Here is an 8,507-nt window from a genome sequence, read left to right on the forward strand (position 1 = left end):
GCAATATTTGCCTCTTAGTGGAGTAGAAGTAAAAGTATTGAAAATTGGAAATATTGAAGAAAGTAAAACATACCCCAAAATTTGAGTAAATGTTACTTTACACCACAGTCTTGTTGGATGGGCGTGGTTGTGCTGCTGAATCCAGTAATATCTCACGTGGAGAGAGCAGGCATTGTCTACGAGTTACATAAGAAAATATATGTCCCAAATAAACAAAACATTGAAAAACGTCTCGATAAGGACGAGGGCTTGGCTAAAATATCAATATACAGTGATAATTGTGATGTTTTCCTCATGCTTCCATCCCCGGGGTAACAGCAGTGGGTTTATGAGAAAACTGCAGCCTCACTCCCAATCTTCCCAATTAGTCTGAAAACCCACCTTTTCAGACTCCATCATGGCACGTAGCACTTGCCCTAGCCCCCTTAGATAGGACTTCATGTAGACTTAGATAGCATTTTATACAGACTTATAGCATGTTACATAGACACTACAGCACTAGAATTGCATTTTATGTAGTCATAGCACTTTATAGTACATATGTACAGTATAGTATAATATAGTATAGTATGTATAGTTTATATATAGTTTCATTACATAGATATTCCACTGTTACGTTCTTAGCTTACGCATGTTTCATGATAACTACTTGTATGTGATGTATGCCTTGCTTTTTGTTATTGCTTAAATGTAAGTCGCTCTGGATTAAGAGCGTCTGCTAAATGCCTGAATTGTAATTGTAAATCAGTTTTCATGATCACCTCTTTTTGCTGTAGGAAAGCAGCAGATAACCATATAGAAAGATACCTGCCTGAGTCCATTTGAATATTCCTAGAAATGCTCCTACTGGCATTTTCAGGCTTTTTGTTTTACAGTATGTTGATGAAGCCTGATCTGAAGAAATGGCCAGTCTAGAATGTTATTAAGGATCCCCAAATTGCTAATGTATTTGACAGCGGACCCCCGTTACTGTGCCAGCAAACCCACCAAGAGAAGACTTTTGTCAACAAAAACATTTGTCAACATTTTTCAAAACTAACAGAGCTACCAGTTCACATATTCTTTTTCATATAAGTGATGGTTCATTTGCCAAAGCCATTTCCATTCTTAAGAAATGATTTAACCAAAAAGAAAACTAAAGTGGATGTAAATTAAATATTTCTATTCAATTTCAACATGATTTGTTTCCATAATATGAAAAGAAGAAAATGATGAATACAGTATATTCACATTTTAGACCGGCAGCACTTTTCCTCAAGTGTCCTTTCCGTGCAGCTACATTGAATAGGCAACTATGTCGACATTCTTCTCACCACCGATCATTTGTTTTGGACCGGAGACTTCATCATTAAGACAACTTTGTTTGGAAGTAGGACACTTGTTTGTTATGCAACGCCCATGCAGGCTATGACTGCTTTACACGTGATATCGCTTTTATTCAGCATGACCACACCTTTCCAACATTGGCGTTTCTGTGACAATCCATGGCAGTGTTACAAAGTAAATGAGTATATCGATATCATTTTTAATTATGTGTCATAGGTCTATATTTCCTATACATTCATCAAGATATTCACATGTTTGACAACTTTCCGACTGGGTAAGACGGTCAGGTCTGTAATGCCTTGTAACCACATTTGTAATGCATTTTAAAAGGGATAGTTGACCCCCCAAAAATACGTTTTATTCCTATCGATTACTCACTAAGCCAATAATTTCATGACCAGCTCTGGTTCCCTATGTAGACGCAAAGATCCTCCATTTGTTGTCTATATGGAGACACAAAGAAACTCCTCAAATGATTGGCTTAGAAAAGCAAAAACAAACAGATCCATGAATTCAAGTCTCCATGCGGTGAGTAATCGATATAGGGGAAAAAGTTATTTTGGGGTTCAAGTATCCCTTTAATGTGCTTGATGCATTATAACACAACTTATAACATTTATAACATATAAGTGCTGGTCATAATGCATTATAAGCTCAGTAAAACAGCACATTATAACAACCTTAACGTAGCTAGGTAAAAGTTGTTGTAATGTATAATTATAAGCATTTATAATGAGAGTTATGAAGCATTATAAGTGCAGCATTATAATGCGTTAAAGACAACCTTTTTTTTATCACTTACATTTTTATTGATTTTTGAACAAAGGCAAAAGAAAGAAAAACACATACAGAAAAAGAAAACATACAGTACAAACAAACATGAAAAAATAAAATGAAATAAAATCGACATTGCGTTTCAAACATATTTCTAGGCATGTACTGTTGTTATTCATTCTGTTCAGTCTTAAATGTTGTCCATTTGGACCATTTGTCCTCCATTTGCTCTTTCTGTAGCCTCAGACGGTGTGTCAGTTTCTCCATGAGATGTATCTCCTGAATAAAATCCTCCCATTGTCCCTGTGTTGGAGGTTCCATCTGTCCCCATTTTCTTGTGATAGCTTTCTTTCCTGCCGCCAAAAAAAATGTTTACCAGATATCTATCCTCTCCTCGTATCTTTCCCCCCATCAAGTTTCCTAGACACAAAACTACAAAATACAAAGAGAATTCCCTCCATATCCGTGAATTGGTAGATGATTGGTGCATTTTCCACATATGTATCCAATCTTTTTCCGTAATTTCTATGTTTAGTTCTGCTTCCCATTTATTTTTAATATATTCCGTTGAATGACTGCCACTCATCAAAGTTGTATATATTGCTGATATAATTCGAATCTTTTTCCCTTTGTATATATTTTTTAATAATTTGGACAATACCATTCACTTCTATGGAGGGCCTCCCTTTGATTTCCTTAGTATAATAATCCCTTAGTTGAAGATACCTGAAGAAATCATGTTTATCCAACATGTATTTAACACTCAAATCTGTGAAACTCTCCAATGCCCCATTTTTCTCCAAAACACACCAGGCTGTCATTCCTCTATTACTCCATATTTTAAATCCCTTATCATGCACTGCAGGTTTAAATGAACTATCAAACGCCATCCATTTTAAAATCTTTATATCCTCTTCTAACCTATATATTTTAAACCATTTTAAACCAGATCTCTAGTGTAAATAGGGTGGTTGGATCAATACGGTGTTTTACTTTCTTAAACTTTTCTTTGTCTCCTATAATATTCTGAATGGGATGTTTGTCGAATTCCTTTTCCATATCTTTCCATTTTGCTATATAATCTGGTTTACACCAACATCCTACTTTACACCAACATCCCGCATAATAGTACATTTTTAAATTGGGAAGACCCATGCCCCCTCTCTCCTTTGGGAGTTGAAGGGTTTGAAATCTGACCCTTGGCCTCTGCCCGGCCCACACAAACCTAGAAATCATTCTGTCCCATGTAATAAATTGCCCTTGGGGGACCTCTACAGAAAGACCCAACCTTTAAGTAGTGCAGCATTATAATGCATTAAAGACCCGGTAGTTCAAATGTGCTGTTCCACTGAGTTTATTATGACCAGCACTTCATAAACCTTGTTATGCAAGTGTTATAATGCCTTATAAGTGCATTATAAATGTAGTTACAACACATTATAGGCCCGACCATAGCAAATATTTTATAGAAGATGTAAATTCATGTATAGGAGAAAAGATATATATGTATTTTTTACCCCCTAGTCTAGTTAGTCACTAGACTAAAGAGGGTTCCTGGAACAATTGATTAAAAAAACAAGCACATCTTTAGCGTATCCAAATACCGTGCACATGTACTGCGTGGTGCGTGCCATGCCACACGGAAATAAGTTGGTGTAGGGTGCGGTTAAGCCACAGCATAAAGCGTTAGCTTACACAAAGAACACCATTCATCGTGATATCATTTGATCCTATGGAGATTTACCTGGCGGTGGAGGGTTACATTTCACCTCTCATGGTACCAACTATTCTACTCATAGAATAGTTATGGATGAAACTAAATAGTAGCCTACACCATCCATGTCCCCATCCTCCCTGCACCCATTTTGAGGTTTTAAAATCTACCATACAGGCTGTGTGATTATTAGCCTAGAATGTCTTTTGTGTGTCAACTTGAGAAAGTATATGCCACACATTAAAGCCAGCCGATGTGGGAACAATAATATTATAAAAGCAATGAGCCCCAAGAGGGCATGGGTTTACAGTGGTTTTAGAACAGCTAAGGGACTTTGTTATACAGTAGGTAAGGTAAGGACCCTATAAGGTAGTCCTTTATTAGATGTATTATGAATCATTCAGGTCCAAAAGCAACTAGACTCCTGGGAAGATGCCTGTGTAAACAGTTCATAAAATAAAATAAGCAACCCTCCAACTAACCAATTACTACATGAGCCAGATGAGATAGAAATACTATTTAAAGAATACAATTAGATACTCCATTCCAAACCACCATCAGCAGATGGAAGAACAATAATAAACATTCTTCACTCACTTGTCCTGCAATCTGAGATACAGATGTGACATACGCAATATGTCACAATTTATGGTTTAGAATCAGTAGACTAAAGGCCGGTATCACCAGGCAGTGATGGGTTCCCATCAGAATGGTATAGGCAGTGTAACTTGTGTGTGTGTGTGTGTGTGTGTGTGTACGCCCTACTTGATCATATTAACTACAGTGTCACACAAAAGTATCAAAAGTAGCAGATCCACAAGCTCGAAACGACCCATTTTGAAGTTGAACTTCTAGAATGAAATCCAGAAAAGTAAGTTTTGGACATATGAGGTTTCCACCCAACAAAGATGATATGAGGCCTCTGAGAAGGAGCTACCATCTCTGCTTTTGTCCTGTACCTCACATCCAAAAGGACTTTTTTTCTATCAATTACTTATGCCGTTATGGAGAATGTGTTTTTCTTACTGTACTGTACATGCCTTCACAGAGAACATACTTGTCTTGATTAAGTACAAACTGTTAAAATGTATATCCTAGCTAAGAAAATAGTATCAGTTCTTATTCCAGTCTCTCATAAAACAAATCCATAGCCAAGGATAATAATGAATTCTACATTCCATTTAAAATAGCTAAACGCAAAATAGGGGGCAGAGGAAGATCAAATGTGTGAGACACAATTATGTACATCGACATGACCTACTAGTATGGAGGGAATTCTACAAGTATTTCACTTATGTTTTCATAGCACCCAAAATAGGCAACAAAGTCTTATGCACACCTGATAAGACGGGTGCGTAGGTACTGGCAGGGCTCAATGTATTCAGAAACCTTCTTCAGAGCATCTGATGCCTGAAGAAGGTCTTTGACCGAAACGTTGCCTAATAAAGTGATCACGTTGCAAGTGCAGACGGTGTGCGGATCTTTGTGCACTTTATGTGCATTTTTCTGATGGCACCCAAAATAAAAAGCCAGTAACTGCTGGAGACTGTGTGGGTGCATCATGGATGCTGATATTTTCAGTCAGTGAACAAAGATAAGGCTATATTGTGGAAAAGCTAATGCAGCTGTTAGAAATATTCTGGCGAAGATATTTAGTGTACAGCAAAAACAGGAGGGAGCTTATTAGTAGAGCCTGTGGCAATCTGGTCAACTAAGTATAGAGTTTAAGTGGATAAGATATATTTGAGTGAATATTGAAATATTTCCAGACAACCCATACCCTGGTTCCAGCCCTGAATAGCTAACAAAATGAAAATGCATTGGTCATTTATATTTTGGCATTTTTTTGTGTATCTTACTGTATTTTACTATTTTTGTATTATAACCAGACCTGGCCATGTTTGACTGGGTTGAACTCTAAGTTTAACCAGACTCAACCTGCTAGCAGGGGTGGGATGTAACTATAAGTACATTTACTCAAATACTTAAATAGCCTACAATTTGAGGCGCCTTTGCATTTCTTGATACTTTATAAATTATAATTGTACGCCACTTTGTTTTACTGGTTACTTTCAGAATTACGGCGTGTGTGTACCACTCTGAAGACGGCTCGCCACAGAATTTCGAAAAGTGAAGACGGCTCGCCACAGAATTTCGAAAAGTGATGACGGCTCGCCCCGAGCCGTGGAGACAGGTGGATTTTTGAAAATGACTCAAATCGTGAAGGCAGCGTGCAATTTACGTGGAATCTTTCGGCTACTATTGTGAATCAGTGGACCATGACAGCTTAAACACAACTCTTCTTTACTTTCAAAACTCAGAGTCAATAATAAGGCAAAGCAACATCATCACACATCATGTTGTATGTATGTCAAGACTGAAGGGGCGACCGCTCTTCCCGTTGGGGCGACCGCTCTTCCCGTTGAGGCGACCGATCTTCGCCGCTTTGGGCGAGTTGGAAAAGGGGCGAGCCGTCTCGTATTCAAATTCTTAACCCCTAATTTCACCCTGAGCACCCTAGAATGGCTGCTCACTGCTCATAATTCTGATAGGAAGGGTATTACATTGTGCTATACTTTTACTTAAGAAAATTGAGTAATCCGAGTAGCCTACTTCTACCGGTAATGATGACTCATTCTGTGGTTTCCTGTAAAGTTGGCTTTATGCTATGCTGTGAAAGCAACGGGAGACGACCAGCTCCACTTACAACCACCACCAAAGTACCTGGCATCACCTCAGATTACCCGTAAACATCCCCTTTGCCGTGTGGGAGCAAGCGAGAGACAATAACGGCTGAAAAGTATACAGAGAAGGGAGGAGGAAAAGAACTAGAGCTATAATGGAAAGATGAACAGATGAGGTCCATTGAGGAGGAGGAGGAAGAGAAGTGAGAGCTATAATGGATAAGATGAAGAGATGAGGGGCAGAGTCGAGGAGAGAGGTGGCGTGTGTGTAGTGTGTACCACTCTCACACGGTACCAAAGTAGGTCACAAACAACAGGCCAGCGTAACCAAATTCCCTCTCTGCTCTCCATTGGCCGGCACACAAAGCCCCAGCATCCCACAAGGACCAATCACACAACAGCATGCGGTGGGGCTGGGCGGGGCCAAAGAAAGGGGTCAGAGTGACTGAGTCATCTCAGTTCAACCGAGGAAAGAATTATCATAACTTTTTAAGTAACTTATATAACTTTATGTCGTCTACACAAACATAATTATGTAGCTTTACAGGTAACAGTGGGCAAGTGGTGCAAATGGACCATGAGGACAATGCATTTGTAGGGGATAGACTATCATTTCTTTAACACATTTCTGAACATGCGAGTTGACAAAGACTGCATTCAGAAGATACGTGGGTGGGGGTGGTAGCAGCCAGTGTAAAAATCTAAACATTTTTGTAAAAAAATCTTGTTTAAAAAATAATCTGCCTAATGATGATGTCACTGGAAGACGGTTTCTAAACTGCCCATAGCCCTCCTATGAGACACAGACAGAGTAGAAAATAATCGTGCCATTTTATCATGATTATTAGTGAGGACCTATTATATGAAGATAGGTTGAAAAGTGGTGAAGTGGTCCTTTAAGACAGTTATACGGTTAGAAGGATGAGGTGATTCACACAGTCCCCATTCCGGCATGGGGATTTGAGCTAATAACTATCATGGCACAAGCCCAGTTTTTGAAGCTGCGGGCTATACCCTCACACAATACAATTCCCCTTTCAGTTTACATTGAAGACAACATCATGCTCAGTTTCTCTGTCTTTAGGGCTTCCTTGTCATATTTGTGTGCGTGAATCAATTTATCGTATCGTACAGATATCGGGGTGTGGACGAGACCAAAACAAAGGTGGTGCCTTTGTCTGTGTGGCACGTAGGGGCCTATAGAGTTACCTAACGTGTGGGGGGTTTGGGTACTGGTTATGTCACAGCCAGGCTACAGTGAGCAGAGGAATGCCTTCTAAGTGGCCCTGGCCCATGGCGGGAGAGGAGGCAGTGAGGGGGGCCCCTAGTGATCAAACAGAAGAACTGCTGGAGATTTCACCCAGCTAAGGGGTAAATTATCCGGTGCAATAGATTTAGGTTTGGGCGATCCAAATGGACAAATGGAGTCCATTTGGTTCTATTTGTATACTATCAGAGGTCTGGTGGTCCTTGAAATGTAAAAGTTTGAGAACCACTGAACGTGTGATTAAACCGGTTATGGAAATGGTTCCAAGTGTATAATACAGTATAACTGATTCTGGTTCCTCAATGTTGGATTTGTTTCTTCCGATTCCGGATCCCGACCATAATAATTATATTCTGCATTATAGTAGTTTAAGTAATATGTTTTGGTTAAAAACAAAACAGTGTTAAAACGTAAAAGCTCTCTGATAGTAGTCATTGCTATAGTCAGTATAGTGTATGGTAAATAACAGGTAACAGGCCGGGGTCTGTCTCTGCAGCTCTTGAATAAATGAACAATACATTTACAGGTGGGTTGCCAATTTCCACCAATCAGGAGAGACTAGAGCAGTGGTTCCCAAACTTGTTCATGTCAAGGACCCCCAAATTGACATTTATTAGCCTGTGGACGCCCATTTGTAGGGCTCTAGCAGTCACTTTAAAAACATTTTCATTTCAAGGACCCCCAGTTTGACATACATTAAGCTACGGACCCCCATTTAATGGCATTACTATCTCTGAGACTT

The sequence above is a fragment of the Electrona antarctica genome (assembly GCF_951216825.1).
Source record: "Electrona antarctica genome assembly, chromosome: 14".
NCBI lineage: Eukaryota > Metazoa > Chordata > Actinopteri > Myctophiformes > Myctophidae > Electrona > Electrona antarctica.